The sequence below is a fragment of the Sorex fumeus genome, unplaced genomic scaffold (genome assembly GCF_029834395.1).
Source record: "Sorex fumeus unplaced genomic scaffold, SorFum_2.1 ptg000055l, whole genome shotgun sequence".
NCBI lineage: Eukaryota > Metazoa > Chordata > Mammalia > Eulipotyphla > Soricidae > Sorex > Sorex fumeus.
Window position 1 is genome coordinate 8,757,118 of NW_026606112.1, and position 21,472 is coordinate 8,778,589.

At 38.1% G+C, this 21,472-nt stretch overlaps 1 pseudogene; it reads left to right on the forward strand.

Moving 5' to 3' along the window:
• Positions 1-1,414: 1,414 nt before the first annotated feature.
• The window catches only part of LOC130034028 (uncharacterized), a 51,842-nt pseudogene continuing 31,784 nt past the window's right edge, over positions 1,415-21,472 (forward strand).

Consider the following 21,472-nt stretch of genomic DNA (forward strand, 5'->3'; position numbering starts at 1 on the left):
CCTGGTAGGCAACATGCAAGGACAGAGCTCTATCCTCTGTATTATCAGTAGCCCTCGTTTAGATATCTTGTTCTGCATGTCTACTTCCTAATTGCAGGCATCCAGTAATCAAAACAGATTTTATATCCACCACAAAAAAATTGACCCCTGAATGTATAACAGGATATTTCTGTGAATATTGTAATAGATACACAATAAGTTTTGGTATCCATCATTTTAAAAAATCAAATTTGACTGAAATTTTGTGAATGTTTATACACAATTTATAACAGATGTTGGACTGCAGAATAGTGGAAGGATAAATCAGGCCAGTCTAGAAATACTGTAAAAATAATCTAAAAGGGAAAGAGGAATATTGTGCAAATTATACTGACCAACATAATGTGACTAATAATATACTACCTTGGTTAAAAAAATGACAATTTGCAATGAACACAGATTTCATATACCTGCATTTGATATTTATTCAAAATGCAACAATTCTATCAATTTTTGTTATATAATTTAAGATTATTCTTAGTTATTTGTGAAGAAATGAGAAGGCTAAAAGATACTTAAAATGATAGGAATTTAGTATATAACTTCCCCCAATGTATTTCTCCAAACTCTTAGTACAAGTGTGTTCTATTTGTTCTCTAATAATCAGAAATAGGGTTGGGCTCCTGATTTTTTAATCCCTTGGTCACCTGAGGTTGGTTGGAGCAGGCAGAGGATCTCTATTCCCGGGTCTGTTGAGCCTGGAGTCCAAGGTCCCAGAGTTCCGCTTACCTGGCTCTGTGGGACTTCACTTGTGCGTGTTTCAGCCCCAGCATCTGGAAAGCATCTTGGAGCATGGTGGAGGCTGGGTAGTGGAAGTAGTGCCCTGTCTACTTCCACCAACTGCGACAATCCAGGGATTACGCACAGAAGACCCACCCTACTGGGACCAGATAAATATCTCGCCAGCAGACCTCTACTACCTCCACTACCCAGTCACCGCCATGCTCCAGGATGGTTTCCAGACACATAATAAGACACTTAATACCCATCTTCCAAGATTGCTGCACCAAAATTTGATAGAGTTCAAATAAGGTTTGAACTATGGGAACACCTACAGGGGTGATTACAGGCTGACCTAAAAGCCTCTATCCCTCTCAGAAGGCCTGGCAAGCTACTGAGAGTATCCCACCTGCAAGGCAGAACCTGGCAAGCTACCCCTGGCATATCTGATATGCCAAAACCAGTAAATACAATGGGTCTCATTCACCTGATCCTGAAAGAGTCAACAATATGGGACCGTTAGGAAGGATGAGGAAGGAGAGGCTGATAAAATCTCAAGGCTGAACTAGGCTGTTAAAATGAAGAAAGACAAAAATGACTGTCTGTACTTTCAATGTACATACGCTGGCATCGGATGCATCCATCAAGGAACCTGATGGTACAAGTTCAAAAGATCAAGTACGACATCAATGGTCTGACCCAGATGAGAGGCATCAATCATATCACACTGTTTTCGACACTGGAGAAAAATTATTCCTTGGAACATGCGACAAAAGAGGCGTCGGTGGTGTTGTTGTCATTGTCAACACGAACTTGGCCATAAGCATTGATTCATTCAAATGCCTAACAACCCACATCAGATGATTACACTTGAATAGATGTGTCTCACTGCCGGCAGTTTCTATTTTCGTTGTCTACACACCACATCCAATTATAATGAGTAGAAATTGAGAAGTTCTACATAGAGCTGGAGAAGTGCTATAAAGAAGACCACACCTTCTGCAAGATCATTGTCGGTGATTTTAAAGCCAATATAGGATCGAGAATATCAGCCAAAGAACTGCACATAGGGACCCATGGCCTAGAATGGAACAAACAGGTTGAGAGACTTTCAGAGTTCATCATGTCGAATAAGACCATCCATGGTAACTCACAGTTCCAGAAGGCTGAATCTAAACATTGAACTTGGGAGTCTCCCGGTGAACATTTCCTCAACAAAACTGACCACATCATATTCAATCAACAGTTTTGCCTGACCGATGTCACTGTTGTCCCAAAATTCCAAACGGTATCAGACCAATGTCTCCTTCTTGCAAAATTCTACTTCATGGAGTGAGGAGAATGGGCTGCAAAGATTAAGAAGAGAACTCCCAGGATGACCACCAACTGGGAGCTCTTTGGCACTATTGAGGCAACATAGGAAGATGCTGTCATTGACGACATTGACGAGGAATATGATCTACTGGTTCAGCACCTCTATGATTGTGTGACGAATGCCGAGAGAGATAGCCACAAAAAAAAAAAAAAACTGTCTTCAAAAACTCTTGAGCTTATTCACCAAAGTGGCTTGGCGCAAGCCTCAGGCAACTCCAAATGAATGTCTGAGCTTGCAAAACAGTGCAGAAAAATGATAAAGGAAGACCTCAAAGAGAGAAGAGCAGCAGTGCTGGCAGATGCGGCAGAAGCCAAGAAAAGCATTCGCAATGCCTGCCTGTCCCTTGCCAACTACAAGACCAAGATGACTACACTCTGACATCCTAATGGATCTATCACATCTTCGAGAAGGGCAATGGAGAAGATTATCCATGACTTCTACTCGGATCTCTTTGATAGCCACGTCCACCTGCCCACATACCAAATTTCACAGGATAGGTTGTTTCCAGTGTTCTCCCTTCCGAATCTAAAATCCTATTTTGTCGATAAACAAGCAAACAGCACCAGGCCCAGACAAGGTCTCACCTGAACACCTGAAGAATCTGCCATTGGTACTCATTAGTATTCTGTCTCGGCTCTTCACAAACTATCTGTCTGAATGCAAGGTTCCGTCCCAATGGAAAACCAGCAGGACTGTACTACTGCACAAGAAGAGAGACATCCATGACTTTGGCAACTGTGTCCCAAACTGCCTATTGTCTGTCATTTACAAGACGTTCACACGAGTCATTTGGAATAGGATTGGCAGAACACTAGATGAAGAAAAACCATGTGAACATGCTGGGTTCTGCAAAGGATTCAGCACGATTGACCATATCCACACGATAACCAAGCTAATTGAGTTTTCTTGGGTGTTCAAGGTGTTGCTCTGTCTAACGTTCATTGATTTAAAGAAGGCCTTTGATTCTGTTGAGACTGAAGCAGTCATCGAAGCCCTATCCAAACAGGGTCTTCAAACTCAATACATCAGGATTCTCTGTGAGCTGTATTATGGATTCACTCCCAGGATCTCACCATTCTACAGGGAAGTGATCATTGATGTCAAGAGAGGGGTTCGGTCTTAAACTAAGAAGCTTCTGCACCTCCAAAGAAACAGTGACCAAAATACAAAGACAGTCTACAGAATGGGAAAGGATATTCACCGAATACACATCTGACAAGGGGTTGATATCCAGGATATACAGAATACTGGTTAAACTCCACAAGAAGAAAACATCCAACCCCATCCAAAAATGGGGCAATGAAATGAACAGAAACTTTCTCAAAGAAGAAATCCGAATGGCAAAAAAGCACATGAGAAAATGCTCTACATCATTAATCGTCAGGGAGATGCAGATCAAAACCACAATGAGATACCATCTCACACCTCAGAGACTAGCCCACATTCAAAAGAACAAAAGCAACCGATGCTGGCGTGGATGTGGCGAGAAAGGGACACTCCTTCACTGTTGGTGGGAATGTCCACTGGTTCAGCCCTTCTGGAAAACAGTATGGACGATTCTCAAAAAATTAGAAATTGAGCTCCCATTTGACCCAGCAATACCACTCCTGGGAATATATCCCAGAGAGGGAAAAATGTATAGTCGAAGTGACATCTGCACTTGTTTGTTCATTGCAGCACTCTTTACAATAGCCAGAAACTGGAAGAAACCTGAATGCCCAAGAACAGATGACTGGTTAAAGAAACTTTGGTACATCTACACAATGGAGTACTATGTAGCTGTTAGAAAAGATGAAGTCATGAACTTTACATACAAGTGGTACAATATGGAAAGTATCATGCTAAGCGAAATGAGTCAGAAAGAGAGGGATAGACATAGAAAGATTGCATTCATCTGGGGGATATAAAGTAACAAAGTATGAGATTAATACCCAAGAATAGCTGAGATCAGCACCAGGAGGATTACTCCATAACTTAGAGGCCAGCCAGGTATCCTAGAGGAAAGGGCAGTTCAGATAGAGAAGGGAGCACCAAATAAAGGGTGTTTGGAGGATCCTCCCAGGAGGGGAGATGCATGTCGAAAGTAGACTATGGACTGAACATGTTTGCCACTCAATGCCTCTTTTGCAGACCACAACACCCAAAAGGAGAGAGAGAACACAGGGGATTGCCCTGCCACAGAGACAGGGGGGATGGGGGGATGGGGGTGGGAGGGATATTATCCATGGTGGTGGAAAATGGGCACTGGTGGAGGGATGGGTATCTGATCATTGTATAATTGAAACCAAAGCACAAAAAATTGTAAATCTACAACTTTAAAAAAATAAAATAAAGGGGGAAAAAAAAGAGAGGGGTTCGGCAGGGCGATACCATTTCACTGAAACTCTTCAGTGCCACCCTCAAGAACGGCATGTGACAACTGGAATGGGAAGGAATGGAAGTCAAGATAGTCGGTTGGCAACTACACCACTTCTGCTTTGCTGATGACATCATTCTAATAACACCAAACATCAGCCACGCAGTATAAATGCTGGCCGACTTCTAACATGAGTTTGGAAAGGTTGGACTACAGCTAAATCTCACGAAGACAATGTTTATGAGAAACAGTTTCGTTCCAGGCATTCCATTTGCTCTCAATGGAACAGACATCTCCGAAGGCAACAGTTATATGTACCTTGGTCGAAAAGTCAACATGATGAATGACCTGGCACCTGAGTTGTGCAGGAGGAATAGAGTGGCTTGCAACACCTTCAAGAGTTTTAAAGAAATAGTAAGAGGACAAAGAATCTCTGGCTCCCGGAACATCTCTTCTATTCCACTGTTCTTCCTGCACTAACATATGCCTCATAGACCTGGGCTCTACGAAAACAGGATGAGAACGCTATTCGGGTCTCCCAAAGAGGAACTGAAAGAGCTATGCTTGGAGTAACCCACTTCACTCAAAGTAAAGAAAGAATCCAGAGTTCTGACCTCCATCAATGATTAAGAATCAGGGACGCTTTCTCATTTGCCAAGGCATTGAAAATCAGATGGGCTGGACACGTAATGAGATTTGGAGATGACCACTGGACTAGAGCCATTACTGACTGGATTCCACAGGATATCAAAAGATCACATGGCTGCCCACCTACGAGATTGTCAGACTTCTTCGTCAAGACCCTGAATGATTGGTTTAAGGCTCTCCATGTTCCTAGAATAAGTAGATACCATTGGACTACACTAGCATGCCACAGGGACAAATTGAGACATTACTGGTGCCCACTCGAGCAAATTGATGAGTAACGGTATGTCAAGTGATCAAGTGATCAAGTGATCAATCAGTAAGAGAATATTCAGAATAAACTGAATATTCAGTCAGTGGAAAAAGTGCCTGTAGTACAAGCACAAAATTCTCTATATCATCTTCAATGAATCTCACACAAACTGAGCACATCCTGCTCATGTGCCTGAGACTTCAGGGTGACCTAGGCCTCATGTATGGCAGTTAGCCAGCATGTGTCTGCACCACAACTAAAGTGTGCAACACCTGGAAAGCTCTGCAGTTAAAAGGCGTGTGAGCAAGATAAGTAAAAGACATGGTAGCAACATGGCCGGGAGTGATTCCAGGGCCATCCTACAGACCACAGAGAACATTACAATCAGAACATGAGAATTGCTATTAGAATGTGAGGATGAGCACATGTGCACTGCAATGTTTGTGTGCATGTGTGTGTGTTTGTGCGTGTTGAGAGGGAGAGAGAGAGAGAGAGAGAGAGAGAGAGAGAGAGAAAGAGAGAGAGCCCAGTCATTATAGGAACAACGAAGGTAAGGGAAGGGGAAGTTGGGTTGAATAAATAATACCAAAATGTCTATTTGTGGCTAAAAAAATAGGATAAAAGAGTTCATATTTGGTATAATACTGAAACAAAATTGAAATCCATGAAATGAAAGCTCAGGGATATATGGAACAGACCTGTCTGTGAGCCAGAGGAAGATTTTGAAAGAAGAGAGGGCAAAAGATTGTGGTACTGGTAATCCATAATTGTGGCATTAAGCTTTTAATAATAAGGACTATATCTAGAAAATGTTGGGGACTGAGACTGGGAATACTTCAATTGTGTTTTTAAATGAAGAGCAATTGAGGATGCAGCTGTTTAATATGGAAAATACCGTTGTCTAGTGGATCAGAGTCTAGACTGGGCTCTACTCCCAGTTCAGCTATTGAATCTGGCAAACTTTAAACAGATTGCAGATTAGAAACGAAAAAAAAAAAAGATTTACTGGCTTCTAGCCCATTCCTTTCCACCCTTAGTCTTTAACTAAATCTTGAAAGAATCAAAAGTTTTCTCTCACATGTTAGTAATCGCTCTTGAACAAAAATTTACGATGCATAGTGCATGAATAGACAAATGGTCTAAAGCCAGAATGCAGGACTAATAATATACATATAGTAAGGAGAAAGGCATATGAGTATGTGGCTGCTTCTTCGTTTATAAATGTAAGTTCCAAACTAGCTGCTGAATTTGTTAAAATGTAATGATAGGTTTCCCATGATTGTGTGCCCTTATCCTACTGGTTATCTTATGATTGGGCAGCATAAATCCCTTATTTTCAGATGCACAAGGAAAATGATATTTCTTGCATGAGCAATTTTGTGCTTCATTGCTCTTAATTGCACACTTCAGCTTCACTCTTTGAAAGAGTACAACATCTTAGAAAAAAAAAAGGTCAATGTATGAGACTGTGCAGGAATAGAAAAACTCTGAAGAAGCAAAAATGATATCTGCTGCTTCAAGGAATAGCTCATTAAAAACAAGTTTGTGGCTAAAGCTGTGACTCTGAGAGAGAGAATGAATCCCTGACATGAGTGAGGCCTTGGGTTCAATGGCACCATGGAAGAAAACAAATAAAATCTATATGTACATTTATACATTTTAAATTAAGTACAAAGTTTACAAACTTCTTACATAGGAAAACACTTAAATCAACTTTTTGATGTTACTCCCACATTTGAATTATTTCCTTGTAACAAATGCAATACATTTTAAAATTTTGGTTATTGTACCACACCTTTTGTTTCAGGTGGCACTATGAGCACTCACATGTTAACGGGTGTTTGCAGGCTCTCTGGGCAGTTCTCTCTCGCCTCCCTCATTCCGTGCTCTCGAATCACTTCCAGACCCAGGAGAGCTGTCGCCTTAGCCCAAGGAAGAAGGAACAAGGGCCAAGTTGGTTGGTGATCAGTTGCTGTTGATTCCATCTCTCATCTCTCCCAAACTTTATCCACAACTCTCTCCCCAACTTGCTCCACAACTTTCTCCAACTCTCTCTCTAACTCTATCTACAACTCTCTCTCCCAGTCTCCTGTGTAATCTCCTTGCAACTCTGTCCCCCACTCTCCCTGCTGACACCACTTTAACCACTTCTTCTCTAACCACACTTCTCATAACCACAGCTCCTCCAGAAAGCACAATCAACATGTTTATCAAGCCTTCCTTACCACCTACAGCCTAGGAGGACAAAACAGCACTTAAGGTGTGTTTCTCTTCTCCTTAGACCAGTAACTTAATTAACATCTTGATTCTACTTCCTAACATTTGCCATTCTTTACGGACACAGTAATAGACACAGTTAGGCTTGTAGGGAAACTCTCTTGTGGACATCTTGTCACAGATTCAGATGACAGTGCTCAAGCTGGATTAATCATTCCTAACTCTAGCAGGGTCTCAATCTAGTTATGACTTTTTGGATTATGTTGAAATTTTTCCATGGCCTTTCTCTTAACTTATAGTTAAGTATTCTGGCACTTTGGCCTGGCACATTTGGATGCCAGGGTAGCTCACAGCTTTCCCTGGATCCATCCAGTCCCTCCTCGAGACCCTGATTTTGGGGATTTAGGAAGTAAGGGAAACTGAGGCTTAAATAGAGAGAGCAGATGTCCAAGAGGTAATATTATCTGGAGTCAATTCACTCCCAAATTACAAGCTTATCTTTTTAACTGTTTTCCTGTATCCATACAAAAAGTAATTGTTCTGAAGTAACTAACCATGCAAAGGACATTAAGGAGAAGAGAAAAACAATATTTACAAGTCAATAAAATCTGACCAGGAGACAAAGATAATTGACAGGTTGGGAGAGCAATCAACAAACTCAAAATCCCTTCAGCCAGGGAAGAAGTGCAAACCAATGTTATCCTACACACCTGGCTGTGCTCAGTGTTTAATCTGGGCTCTATTACTCCTGGCAGTGCTGGGTCCATATATGGTGCCAGGATTGGAACAAATATTGGCTGCAGGCAAGACAAGCACCTTAGACTCTACATTATCTCTCCAGGTCAGGTAATGTGTAATCTATTTAAAATATTTTATTTTATTTTATTATTTTTTTGAATCACCATGAGATATACTGTTACAAGGTTGTTCATGATTGGGTTTCAGTGATACAATGTTCCAATATTGTATTTTAATTGTTATATTTGCCATAGTTTGTTTGTACTAAACACTGAGAGCAGAGATTGTTTATAAATTTTTGATTGTTTTCTTCCTATACTTAGAATAATGTTTAAAATGGAATAATGTCTTGCAAGGCATTGGTCTTCAGCTATGGGTTACTAGGCAAGCAAAAAAAAAAAAGAAATCAGTCATATAAGGCATATAAAATATTTGGCCTGAAAATCAAGATCACACATATCAACTACGGAATGATGCATGCATCAGCAGATTCTGTAAAGTCTGAACTTTACTATTGCTACCTCAATCCTAAAGCACTGTGGTACAAAATATGACAAACCTATAATTGCAACCAAGATATATTTCAATATCATGTGTTTTGTTTCTAGGGTAATTACTCACTTGCAATATTCTCATTCTCTTTCTAAAATAAGAGAACAGAAATGTCCATTACTGTTCTTAAACTAGCTGGGCATCAATGTTTGCGACACATTTCTTTAGAGACTGGGATGGTGGATAGGTAGCCACTTACACTTTGCAATATTCTCATTCTGGCAGAATTAATGATTTTCCAGATTTATCCATTTCTCACTTATGCAGATAGTGGGAGAAAACATATCTGTAAATGTTCAAAATCAGGCCATAACAATTTTCTATTAATGAATTGTTCCCTGGCTTCCTCAAATAAAATTAAATTTAAAACAATTTCAAATAAGGCTAGTTTTATTCTAATTAGTTTCCTTTCCATTTCATGTGACTTTGATTTTAATGAATGTAGACACAAAGCGAATGTCATACTTATATGTAATATTTTCCAATATAATTTTTATTATTTAATTTATTAAAAATAATTTATATATTATAGTGGAGAGAATTCTAGACTTTGAGGGGCTTGGGAAAAAAAGTAATTTGGCTAATGATAAATTAGCATTGATACTGATTTAGCTGTATCTTTTACATTTTAGACAACTAGATACACGATCCCCTGCCTGGAGTGATCTGAAGTGATAATGCAAGGTTTAGGACACACATACTCGCACAAAGCTATCAACTAGATCCATGGCACTGAATATGGTGTCCTGAGGAGCAACAGGAATAACTCCTGATCACAAAACCAGGAGTAAATCCTGAACATGGCTAAGTATGCCCATCCCCCCACCCCCGAAATAACAAAAGTAACACAATCCCTAACAAAAATTTGAAGAAAAATTTTCCTTTGATTATTGTATTTGCTTTAATTCCCAAATAAATCAGTACACAAGTATAACCCAATAGTCGTATTTATAAAAGTAGCACTGTAGCACTGTCCTCCCATTGTTCATTGATTTGCTTGAGTGAGCACCAGTAACATCTCCATTGTGACCCTTGTTGTTACTATTTTTGGCATATCGAATACTCCATGGGGAGCTTGCCAGGCTCTGCTGTGTGGGTGGGATACTCTCGGTAGCTTGCTTGGCTCTCCGAGAGGGACAGAGGTATCGAACCAAGGTTGGCCACGTGCAAGATAAATGCCCTATCTGCTGTGCTATTGCTCCGGCCCAAATCAAATTTATAAAATTTTATAAATCTTATAAATTTTATCAATAACAAAACAAAATTAAATAAAATTACCCTTCATGTTTCTGTTAAGGGGCTGCTGGGGCAATAGCACAGTGGGTAGGGCATTTGCCTTGCACACGACCAACGTGGGTTCGATTCCTCTGCCCCTCTCAGAGAGCCCAGCAAGCTACTGAGAGTATCTCGCTTGCATGGCAAAGCCTGGAAAACTACCCGTGATGTATTCAATATGCCAAAAACAGTAACAAAATTTCTTACAATTTGTTGTGAGACATTACTGGTGCCCGCTCCAGCAAATCAATGAATGATGGGAGGACAGACAAACAGACTTCTGTTAAGAAGACTATTTCCAAGAAATATAATAACTCTGGAAACCTACAGACTAAGGGCAGATCTCAGTGTCTTGTCCCTAGAAATGATAAAACTAGAATTAAACACTTGTTCACTACAGATTACAATGGAAGTGCATATTATGTTACCTTTGGTGTTAGTATTTTTAGGTAATTTATAGTGATGTCCACCAGGAAAACTAAATTATTTAATTTTTCAACAACTGTTATTAACATGATTTGAAAATATAAATATACTTCCATAAAAGTACAGGAACAAGTGAGTCAATATTTTCATGACTAAAACGCAGGAAAAGTTAACACATTTTGAGATGAGGTGAGAAGTTATATAAACAAAATGAGAAGACAGGATCTGGAGAGACTTGATAGTTTTTTTACAGTTATATCAAAAGAAAGTGTAAAATCAAATGAAATCGTTTAAGCAAAATGATCACCTATGAGTAAAACAAGGATAGATGAGATCGTTGCTGGAAGAAATGTGATAGTAATGACCTGGCATTCACTGAGAACAGAATTATACACATTATTACTGCCAGCACCAAACATGCTATTTAATTTGCAGTCCTTGGTACAAAAAAGGATGCCACTACGTTCTTTAAAACTTATTAAAATTTATAAGACAGTGAAAAGGGAGCATTACAACAAACCCTAAGTCCTACTAAGTGCATGTTCCTTGGAACTGCATTGGCTGCAAAGTTTTGAATCTACTTATGAGTACATTATGCTGGAGGACCAGTGGAGAGTAAAGTCTGCATAATAAAAAGTAGATTCATTCAAGTGTGATTAATATGAAAATCACATTGATTATAAAGGCTACAGTGTAATTTGTTTCTAACTGAGCTAGGGATCTTAAAAAACAAAAAATAAAACGTAAATGAAGGACCTTTAATTTCTAATTTTCAGAATGGGTAATAAAAGCAGAAAGATTTAGTGATAGTCTTAAGGCAATCTCCTATCTCTGCAAGAAAGTCATGACAAGTACTTGCTCTAAATCAAATTATTCAGATTAATATTTGTGAGGTCAGAAAGAAATCCAAGTTCTTCGAAGGTAGGAAAATTCCCTTTCAAGGCTAAATCCTATGCCTCATAGACACAAACATAAGTGGATATATGTGTACATACATAAATGTGTGCACTTATGTACATCCACACATTCTGACATTTTATCCCAATTCTTCTCTAGAAGTGCTTGGAGCCATTTATAAAGTGACTAGAAAATGAAGAAATAATAAAGAAATATTTTCTAGGATGGTTTGTTGTTTCATAGGAATAAATTTTGTGATCACTGAGAGTGACAGTATTAACAGTCATAGTTCATGTGGTGGATGATTCAACGACTTCTGTTGGTGCCTGGGTTCATAAATATATAGTTAGAGAAAATGCACTGAAGGCTATCATAGCACAAACCCTATAACCCTTAATTACACTAGTGAAAGTAGGAAAAATCAAGTAGAACTTAACAGAGCATTTCACAGTTCATCCTCTATGTTTTATAAAATAGTAAGAAAAAAACTAACATAAGTTTCAATAGAAAAACACAAATTATCCTACCCTTTTCAAAAAATGTTAACAGTCTGAGGTTAGTAATTTTATTTCTTTGATTAAGAAAAAATACATAATTTAAAAAAAACACAACTGAAAGGAACGATGTGATATTGTAAACTTCATAGGGTAGTCTGACCATCAAAAAAAGTCATGATGCTGTACTTTGTGACTGAAAAAAGGCATAGATTTTCTGTAATTACCATAACATTACTTACCTTCATAACTTTTGCTTGCTTTCCAATTTACTCTCCTAAAATAATAGGTATTATGCTTTCACTCATAACTATACCAACTATCCTTCATGTTTTATATTATATTGTGATCTGCAGAGAAACAAGTTACTTTGATAACTCTGTAGGCAGGAAAAACAAAGGCACATGATGCTGTTGTATAATATGGAATTATGCAATTAATTTGGAATTTAAAGCATCACTATTTATTTTATATGAAAATACTAGTGTTCAATTTTTTAGAAGTATAGTGGTTTTTAAGCAAGTCCTCTTTAAAGTAAAAGACAGACGGTTTCACTCAATTACAACACTCAGTATGAAAACTTGGTGTGTCCTTTTGAATTTTGTGTTTAACATAGCAAACATTTGGATGATGTCGTTGTACTTACGTGTCAGGTTTGGAAATTGGATGAAGAAAGTAAATACTGTATCAGGTTCAGTATGTGATTTAAGCTATTTCACAATTCTGATCCAGCAGACAAAATGGTTTTAAAGAATCTATAACAAATAATAAGAACGCTGTTTGAATCTTCTCTGAAACCCCACTGGGAAAATCACAATCCATACATGTAGTGTGTTTGAGAAAAGTCATGTCCTTTTATATCAATAAGTATCTTTAGAAGAATCTCAGGAATTATAACTGTGCTGCAGTAGAAATTCAGTGCTAAATCTGGTACATCAATTATATTGCATTGCCCATTATCAACTGGGTAGTTATTTGATACATCAAATAATTAATTGAGTTCTTGTTGCACCTTCCTGTGATTAAAAGAAAAGTTTATTTGACATAAGGCACACAATTTTTTATATCAATTAATCCCCAATTATTTTCAATGCCCTTCAAAGTCAACACTTAAGATTATTTCTTTTTACAAAAAAGAAGATAGTAACATGGAGCCACATAACTTCTGAATGACATATGATTCTGCATGACAGCAGTGAATAGAAATTTTTCTAGAAGGTACAATTAAGAACAGTATAGTGATATTACAATGAGTAGTGTGCTTGTGTTGCATACGGCTGGCTCAGGTTTGACCCCTGGAACTCCATATGGTCCCCCCAAGCATTGTCAGGAGATATCGCTGAGCACAGAGCTAGAAGTAAACCCTGAGCATCAATAGGTTTGGCAAAAAAAATAAATAAATAACTGCAGTACAACATGTTGTTTATTTTGCTAGCAAAAGAGTAGGTCCTGAGGGTGGTATTTAAGTTATGGCTTAAGCACTTAATCAGCGAAACTTATTTAGAATAAGTACATTAGCTTGGTGACAATGAGCTCTGAAAAGTACCTGTGTATAAAGATATCCTTTTGGTTTGGGCAGTACTTGAGGATTTCTACTTTTAATTATTATTTAGATATGATGAAAAATACACTCTATTATAATCTTCTTTGGCCATCTACTCTGGTCATAACAGAAATATAGTATAGGTATGAGTTAAAATGATATATTTTCATATATCCAATTCTAATCTGGCTACAACCTTTGTTGAGCATTAAACTAGAAGATAGCAGAGAGCAATATCAAGTTTCTAGGTTAACATTATTACAGTAGACTTGGTAAATGATTGTATACATTGAGGAGGCAAACTTTCATCCTCTTGCAAATAAATAATCTGAATATGCTTTATTGGTATCTTACAAAGTACTGTTGGTATTATCATTTGAAGTTTTTCAAGATTATTTCAACCATTGCAATGTCATATCTACATTGCTTTGCTCTTGATTAAATTTACCTTACCATGTATTCTCAAAGAAATGTGTTCATATCTATGTAATTGTCCTTAATGATATGTCTCATACACAGAAGAAGCAGTTGACTATGTAAAAGAATGGGGAAAAGTGCCCCAATTGAAAAACAAATGAAAATATTTGTTTTTAATAATAATATTGTATACTAAAATTGTATTATATTGAAATGTATGCAATAACCCAAAATATGTAATAAATTAAAATATATATTGATTTAAGAGGCTTTACAATTTTTATGTATATTTTTTGTTCAGACTCTGAGGTTTACAAAACTGTTCAAGATAGACTGCACATGATTCCAACATCACAACCCACACCAGGATGTCTTCTTCATTCCACCAATGACCCAAGATTTTTCGATTCATCATCTACTTCTCAACTTGTAGAATGACTCTCAGTTTGTTTGTGGCAGGTTTTATCAAAAGAAAACTCAGTAGTTTTGATTCAAGCAGGGAATTGTCCTTTTAACAAGATAGGGAATATGATGTCGATAAAAACTTAGCAACCAATGCATGGCACATTTTACTTATGCAGAATTAAGGAAACTATAATGAGTGAAACTAAAAGTGACTTAAATTACCCAATAACCTATTTATATCTTTGGTTTTGCCTTCTGGTCCTATAGCTTGTTGAATTTGGGGAAGAGTCCTAATTCATCAAAGCCATTGTTGAAACTGACCGTGGACAAATCAGATTTCTTATGAACCAAAAATATTAAGGAAATTTTGTGCTGGAGCGATAGCACAGCGAGTAGGGCATTTGCCTTGCACGCAGCCAACATGGCCAACACAGGTTCGATTCCCAGCATCCCATATGGTCCCCCGAGCACCGCCAGGAGTGATTCCTGAGTGCATGAGCCAGGAGTAACCCCTGAGCATCACCGGGTGTGACCCAAAAAGCAAATATATATATGTATATATATATATATATTAAGGAAGTTTCTTGTCTGGCTAAGATGATAGTGGCAACAAGACATAGTGGTCTAAATAATAAATTGTCTGCGGGCCAGTGGCGCAATGGATAGCGTGTCTGACTACGGATCAGAATAAATTTTAATTGGTGAAAATTCTACAGGCTGAGAATTCTGATATCAGTGGGTTATCGTTTGGTTTATTATTGAGTCTTTTTCCTGTTTCTAGACAGACACCTTATTGCTATAAACTCACATTGGAGATAGAAAACTCTAGTTATCCCTTTTTATAGTCTCAAGTACAGTACAGAATAAGAAATAGTACGATACTATATATTGTATCACTTGATCACTTGACATCCCGTTACTCATCGATTTGCTCGAGCAGGCGCCAGTAATGTCTCTATCCATCCCTCTCGCCCTCTCGCGTGCTAGTGTAGCCCAATGGCGTCTGCTTGCTCCAGGAACACGAAGAGCCTTAAAACAATCATTCAGTGTCTTGATGAAGAAATGTCACCATCTCGTAAGTGGGCAGCCATGCGATCTTTTGATATCCTGTGGAATCTAGTCAGTGACGGCTCTAGTCCAGTTTTCCTCTCCAAATTGCATTACATGTCCAGTCCATCTGATTTTTGACACCTTGGCAAATGAGACAATGTCCCTGATTCTTGATCGTTGATGGAGGTCAGAAATCCAGATTCTTTCTCTCACTTGAGTGAAGCATGATACTCTAAGCATAGTTCTTTTGATTCCTCTTTGGGAGACCCAAATAGCGTTCTTATACTGTTTTCGTAGGGCCCAGGTCTCTGAGGCGTATGTTAATGCAGGAAGAACAGAGGAATAGAAGAGATGTGTCTGGAACTGGAGGTTTTTGTCCTCTTAGCTATTTCTTCGAACTCTTGAAGATGTTCCAAGATGCTCTCTTCTTCCTGTACAACTCAGGTGTCAGGTCATTTGTCATGTTGAGTTTTCCACCTAGGTACACATAACTGTTGTATGTGGTCAGATCCTATTTGGAATTTTGGGACAAGAGGGAAATCAGTCAGGCAAAACTGTCAATTGAATATGATCATTTAATCACTTAATCATTTAACTTCCCATTAATTGTTGATTTGCTCAAGCAGGCGCCAGTAACGTCTCCATTTGTCCCTGTCGCGTGCTAGTGTAGCCCAATGGCATCTGTTTGCTCTAGGAACATGAAGAGCCTCAATCTGATCATTCATTATCTTGATGAAGAAGTCTGACCATCTGGTAGGTGGGCGGCCATGCGGTCATTTGACATCCCGTGGAATCCAGTCGGTAACAGTTCTAGTCCAGCGGTCGTCTTTAAATCTCATTACGTGACCAGCCCATAATTTTTGATCTTCCACAAGATCATTGTCAGTGATTTTAATGCCAAGATAAGACCAAGAAGATCAGCCAAAGAACTCCACATTGGTACCCATGGCCTAGAATGGAACAAACAGAGTGAGAGACTGTCTTGAACTCATCATGTCGACCAAGAATTGAATATGGATTGAATATGATGTGGTCAATTTTGTTGTTGAACCATCCACTGGGGCACTTCCATGTCCAGTGTTTAGATTCGGCCTTCTGGAACTGTGAGTTACCAAGGATGTTCTTGGTCAACATGATGAACTCAAGACAGTCTCTCACCCTGTTTGTTCCATTCTAGGCCATGGGTCCCAATGTGGAGTTCTTTGGCTGATCTTCTCGGTCTTATCTTGGCATTAAAATCACTGACAATGGTCTTGTGGAAGGTGTGGTCTTTATAGAACTTCTCCAACTCCATGTAGAACTTCTCAATTTCTTCTTCATCATAATTGGATGTTGGTGCCTAGACAACAAAGATAGAAACTGCCGGCAGTGAGCCACATCTGTTCAAGTGTAATCGTCTGATTCGGGTTGTTTGGCATTTGAATGTATTAATGCTCATGGCCAAGTTTGTGTTGACAAGGACACCAACATCACCTGTGCCCCTTTTGTTGCATGTTCCGAGGCACATTGTTCTCCATTGTCGAAAATGGCATGTTGTGGTTGATGCCTTCTCGTCTCAGTCAAACCAATCATGTCGTACTTGATCTTTTGTGCTTGTATCATCACATCCTCGAGGGATACATCCGATGGCAGTTTACGTGCATTGAAAGTACAGACAGTTATTTTAGTCCTTGTTAGTTTTGGCAACCTAGTTTGGCCTTGGGATTTTATCAGCCTCTCCTTCCTCATTCTTCTTAATGCTGCTGTATTGGTGGCTCTTTCAGGGTCATGGGAATGAGACACATTGCATTTACTTGTTTTGGTATATGGAATACGCCAGTGATAGCTTGCCAGGCTCTGCCGTGTGAGCAGGATACTCTCGGTAACTTGCAAGACTCTCGGAGAAGAATAGAGGCTTTTAGCACGGCCTCTAATTTCCCTTGTGGATGTTTCCATGGTTCAAACCATATTTGAACCCCATCAAATGTCGAGTGGTAATCAGGGAAGATGGGTATAATGTGTCTTATGATGTGTCGTGTGGTCCAGACACTGCCTGGAGCATGGGGGTGGCTGGGTAGTGGAGGTAATGGAGGTAGTGGAGGTAGTGGAGGTCTGCTGTTGAGGTATTTATCTGGTACCAGTAGGGTGGGGCTTCTGGGTGTGATCCCTCCGGCACTGGATATTTGCGTAAGAAGGTAAGGCAGGGTAGGGTAGGGCTTCTGGGTTTAATTCCTGGGTCACCGGACATTGGTGGAAGCAGGCAGAGGATCTCTGTTTCTGGGTCCCATTGAGCCTGGAGTCCAAGGTCACAAAGTTCCACTTACCTGGTTCTGTGGGGCTTTGCTCCTGCGTGAGTCTTGGCCTGAGCATCCAGAAAGCGGCCTGGAGCATGGCAGCGGCTGGTTAGTGGAGGTAGTGGAGGTACAAATTAATAAAAAGTGTAGGTATAAATTAATAAAAACCACATAAATAAAAACAAAATATTATAGTAATCAAGATTTGGATTTTCTTTAGGGCAAAGGAAATATTTAAACCAAAATACTGACAGAGGATACGAGGAATGATGAAAAAAAAAACACATATATAATCTCAGATGGATATATGACCATAAAAACAAAATTGTTGGGGAGATCACCCAGTGGAGAGTCGTGCATGCCTCTTCTGTTCAGGGACCCATATTTTATGCCCAGCATGATCCACCATCCAATCTGAGAATGTGGATAAAACTCATGGTAATTTTCTTTTCCAAGAAACTTTATGAAACTTTGAAGACAAGCCATTATCAAACTCAGATGTTTTATTTTTCAATAGTTTTAACTCATTATATATTTGATGCAATATTCAAAGGGGGGCCCTATGCTTTCTATCTCTTGGTGATCATATCTTTATTACTTTTGTTTGGATGTAAATGGGATTTATGACTTATTTATTTTTAGTCAATACAGTCTTTTGTAGGAGCTATGATGTTATTCTCATGATTATGTTATTGTGCATCTATCAGTCCATTTTGCAAGCTAACTTACTCTAGAGATTTCTCCCTTATTGGCTTGCAGAAGTAAATATCCTTGTCAGGGGGTTCGCATGAAAAATTGTTAAGAACAGTCACTAAGATCTGTGAAAAGTTTTACCTCACTAACCAAAGATTCAGGCTAGTTCTAAAGCCTCCTAGAAACAAGTTATGCCCTCAGTGAGCCTGAAAGTGTAAGTGTATCTCGCTAGAATTAATGCCAAATGAGAACAAGGTATTTTTAAAAAATATTTTTTAATTCTTTAAATTTTTGTCCCAACACCTGCCCTTCAGCAGTGTACATTTCCCATCACGAATGTCCCCAGTTTCCATTCCCTCACTTCTCCTGCCTCTATGGCAGTCACTTTACTTTCTCTCTCTCTCTTTCTCTCTCTCTCTCTCTCTCTCTCTCTCTCTCTCCCTCTCTTATCTCTTTCTTTTTGTCTTCTATCTTTCTTTTGAGAACAGAGTTGGAGTGACATTTTCATTGAAGTTTTCTAATATTCTTAGCATAGAACCTGGATAGATGATAGATATCAATATACATAGATATTATAGAATGATAGACATACACAAATGCATACATATATGACAAAGCAATTTATTCTAGCTTCTTTTCTATCCATTGTTTCAGACCTAAAATGTTAATTTAAAAAAATCATTTATGTTGTGATTTAAAGATAAAATCCATCAAGGAGTACAAAATATTTTATTTTATTATAAATTAAAAGGAAAATTACTTACATAAAAGCATCAGAATCATATTTAGTACCATAAGGAGCAGGAAAGAGTGGAAACTTCTTATCAATCAATCCAATTGCTCTCAATAGCTTATGTATATTTTTTCTAAACGAATTTGTTTGTTGGGTGGTGAATAAATTACAAGCAGCACACGTTGGAATGCTTACTCTATCAAAACAGAAGTCAGCTGTTTTCTACAGCAAGGGCTCATGCCAGCTGGCTAAAGAATGGTATTGGCTCCAGCTGTGTTTTAGAGCTACACATTTCATGTTTTGTAGTCCAATCAGATGCACTGGCACAGAATGAAATAGGTCCAGAAAATACAAGAAAGAATGAGATAAATACAAAAGTAATGATCGTGCTATGTGGTGAAATAATTTCTACTCAAGCTGAGATATGGTCGATCATATTACAGACACAGATTCACAGTTAATAATGTTTTTTTTGCTATCTTATAAATCCTTTCTCATGTAAATTTCAATTCCACGTGTTTTTTTTTTCATGACGTTGGTGTGTAAGTTTTTTTTAAATGAATGAATAAAAAAATAAGAACTATATTTGGAATTTAATATCTTTTATTTATCTTTTGAATTTAAACGAATATTTCTTATTTATTTATTAGAATTTTCAATGTGCACCCCAAGCTTTAATGTGGCTTAATGTTACAAATACAGTGGCTTAATGTTACAAGTATAGTGACTAACTTTTGAATAAGTATTAGTAGAAAGTATATGTCTACTTAATCTCAAATCCCAGTTCTCTCAATTTTTAAAAATTTTTTGATACATGGTAGACATATACTAAATGCTTACTCCTTTGCTTCTTTCAACATGATACTATGAGCAATTACCATTTTTCCATCTTTTTTGCCAACAGTTCTTCTGGCATATAGTTATTATTCAAATATTATGATATTATTCTATCATGCTGGAAGAAGCAAACGTATAAACATTAACAATATATGATAAGTTTTAGAATAGGCTCAACGGAAAATCTTTAAATTCTCTCTGATGGGACAAAAGACCATTGTTTAAAGAAATTGTTTTGTCGTAAGTATAACTGTCCAGAGGAGAGCAAAATGGAATAAGGATGGAGGAGCCCCAGTGTTGAAGGTTATGACCATTTGAAGGAAGAGTGAGTGGTAGGTTTGCTTAGGACTGAATGGTGGCAGAGAGTGGATGAAATAGTGACATTTCCTGAATCAAAGATTACCCTGCTCCCAGAACCAAAGACTTTCCGTTGAGCCTATTCTAAAACTTATCATATATTGTTAATGTTTATACATTTGCTTCTTCCAGCATGATAGAATAATATCATAATATTTGAATAATAACTATATGCCAGAGGAACTGTTGGCAAAAAAGATGGAAAAATGGTAATTGCTCATAGTATCATGTTGAAAGAAGCAAAGGAGTAAGCATTTAGTATATGTCTACCATGTATCAAAAAATTTTTAAAAATTGAGAGAACTGGGATTTGAGATTAAGTAGACATATACTTTCTACTAATACTTATTCAAATGTTAGTCACTATACTTGTAACATTAAGGACGTATGGCCCATGTGACGACAGGAAGTCACCAGACTGTGTTCCATGCTCCTTCATATTGACCCCCTACAGATAACAGGAGCCAAACCAAAGGTATCCATTCCACTGGTCTTTGTTCCCCTTTCCCGTCCCAGACAACTTGAAAACCCCACTTTGTCACTCCTAATACGTGGCTCTAGCCCCTCCTCATCAGAGATTCTTAGAGTGTCATTCTTGAGCACACCTCAATAAACTTTTCCTTATTTCCTTCACTTTTATTCATCTCTGTCAACTCTGTCTTCTGGCCAGTGTTAGGGCTCCCAAATCTATCAGTGAGCAAATAGTATGTGATATGAGCATAAGAATAATTCTGATGCAATTTTAAACAAAATGGAGAAAAATAAGATATGACTAAAAGGGGAGATAAAAGAAGGCAATAAAAGGGAGAATAAACTGAAGGAAGTCAAAATGTCAGTAAAGTCAAAGGTACAGATAAAATATAATATATATTATATATACTTATCATTTTAAAAAAAGTTTTTTTTAATAACTAAAAGAATTCTACTGGGGCTGGAGAGATAGGATCATGAGGAAGGCATTTGCCTCACATATGGCCAATCCTGCGTGGATCTCCAGCATGGCATTTAATTCCATAGCATTGCCATATGTGATTCCCTGAATACAGAGGCAGAGAGAGCTCTACAAACAGCTAGGTGTGGTTCAAAATAGTGAAAAATAAAGTTATGGAGTCACATATTTTGTTATTGCCGTATTTTAACTTATTAAAATAAAAATAAATCATCAGGAAAATTCCTG